Source organism: Penaeus chinensis, chromosome 3 (genome assembly GCF_019202785.1).
Source record: "Penaeus chinensis breed Huanghai No. 1 chromosome 3, ASM1920278v2, whole genome shotgun sequence".
In the NCBI taxonomy this organism is placed as follows: domain Eukaryota; kingdom Metazoa; phylum Arthropoda; class Malacostraca; order Decapoda; family Penaeidae; genus Penaeus; species Penaeus chinensis.
The window spans coordinates 41,405,967-41,408,466 of record NC_061821.1 but is presented as its reverse complement, the minus strand read 5'-3'; the positions used below and the strand labels follow the sequence as shown (position 1 = coordinate 41,408,466).

Here is a 2,500-nt window from a genome sequence, read left to right as displayed (position 1 = left end):
ATCATATTAAGCCAGGAACAGAAAAGGTCTTGAAGACATATGACATGTGACTGGGTGACCCATGCAGATTTCCAACACATACCTTTTTTTTATCTTTATCTTTATCTATCTTTATCATCTTTATCTTTATCTTTATCTTTATCTTTATCTTTATCTTTATCTTTATCTTTATCTTTATCTTTATCTTTATCTTTCTTTATTTTCTTTCATTTTATTTACCAACTGTTAGTGTATTTCCTTTCTTACAAGAAGGCGAATGCCCTCTTCTTCATACCCCCTGGGTGTGCATCCAGGGGGGATAAGTTTATGCTACACGAGATATCATTGACCTCATGGAAGCCTAACATGATGGTTGTCACAATTTTTGTTGAGGAAAGGCAAATAAGATGTCTCCAATAAATGTTTCTTGGCTATAATGACAATACCCAATAGAACATTTAAAATAATAATAAAATAAAAACACAATGTAAGCATCTGTATGTGTTTTGTACTTGAAACATCAGAACTAAAGAACCTTTTTTCTCAGTACATCACCCAAACACAGCTCTAAGACTCAATATAAGACCATGAGGGCAAATTTCTATTATTGTTTCAATTCCATGTTTATTTCATAACTTTATTATTTACTTCATAACTTAATAACTTTATTAACTATAAAAAAAAATTCTTAGTGATGATTACATAACATCTTCGCTCTAAGGATATAAATACAAATTTGTGGGTTTCTTTGTTATCATAAATATTTATTCATATTCACGCAATTATATTCAGACAATTATAATATCACAACCTGCAATTAAACATGGAGAAATCAAATTCAGTTCAAATCACAACAAACCTTAATACTGTTTGTGTTGTTCAAAAACACCTTGACACAAAAAATGCTTCTTCATAATGCTACCTGTACCTCCATGTCTAATAGGATATCAATGCTTGCAAGTCAAAATTAACAAGCAAAATAATTTACAAAATGCATTAACATGTTCTTAGCTTTCCTGCTATAATCATGCCCAATAACAATCCTAAATATCATATTAGATTATTTGATGATGTCTTTACTAAATACTGTTGCTTCTAACATCAATATATCTTTAGAGCTGAAATTTCATATATAGGTACATGGCAAAAGTATTCCTTCAATGCAAGTTAAACTTTTCTCTTTAAAAATCAAAAGTCCTAAAATTATGCAAATGCTTTATTTTCTAAACAATAAGAACAATGTTACCAAATAAAGTAACTGACTGTTTTGACATGTCAAATAACAGGAATCTCATAAGACATAAAACCCTACCCTCCTGGTAATTTTATTAACTATACAAATAAAAAAATTACTTTCTTTACTCGCAACTGAACTCTGGGCAGCATTCATATACCTGTTACCAAAAGATTGTCTAACGACTAATAGCCTCAAAATGCACTAATGTTGTATCTGACACTATTTCACATAATTTCAATAACCAGTGTACAATATTTTTTTCTAATTATTACCAGAGGCCTCTGTTACTTGCCATAAATCTCTTCCCCGAGTGTAAAAGGAAGGATGAGGGAATGAGTATAGGAGGGAACTGGAATGTGGTATTTTTTGGCCCTACAAAAATAACCACATTCAGAGAGCCTGAGTAATATGCTCTGATCCTTATTCTGCCTACTTCATCCTATTATTTCAACAAACTATTCTTTTTTTTTCTCATACCCTATGGACAGCATATAGAAAATCATAATGATAAGAGAAATGTATGCTAAAATTTCTTATATGTTTAGTTATCTGAACCTAAGAAGTTTTGTGAAGTTTTGTGAACCTAAAATATTGTGAACCTGAATTTTGTGCTACATACCACTATATAAAATCACAGGAGTATGATATATTTGGAAATATTTAGTATGCAGTCTGGAAAAATATTACTGTGCTACAACTATTAGATTATTCATTATGTTAAAGCCATTCTAATGCATCACTTATAATAAAAAAAGAATTGATGGTGGTTGTAAGGCTTGGTTACCCCTCCTTTGCTGCCTTTCCTTAAAACTTCCAATAATTTCAGGGTTGAGGGCGAGGGTGAGGAGAGAGAGTGGTCTAGTAATTCTGTTAAGGGATGAGACACATTTTAAGGTCCCCTTAAAATATCTTGTAATAAGGGTGTTAGACCCATCTCAAGGGCATAGATAGGTGTCCTCTGATATCAATTAGAACAATTTCTGGAGCATCTTTTATTGAAATTAGCCAATGAAATATTGTCATGTCTGAGATTTGTACATCTAGCTCCTGTTGCACATACAACATTCATGAGGATTAGCTTGACCAAATTATGCCACTCAGAAAAACAGTGAGTAGTGAATTCAAACCGTTTAGCTTATGCAGTCATTATAATACCTGCAAACTTTTACACAGCCAACTACACAATTGTGCAGGGAAGTTTTTACACATTCACAACAAAGCTTGCAATCTGGAGACTATAATCAATAAATTGTGCATTTAATTTTCATTATTAATAACCTATAC

At 31.6% G+C, this 2,500-nt stretch overlaps 1 protein-coding gene across 1 annotated transcript in view; it reads right to left on the bottom strand.

The window, feature by feature from the left end:
• Nucleotides 1-718: 718 nt before the first annotated feature.
• LOC125038938 (protein FAM177A1-like) overlaps nt 719-2,500 on the bottom strand; it is a 23,274-nt gene continuing 21,492 nt past the window's right edge. The window contains exon 6 of the mRNA XM_047632644.1: nt 719-2,500. This exon is cut by the window's right edge and continues 1,823 nt beyond it. The gene's annotated coding sequence lies outside the window, so the exon portion shown is untranslated.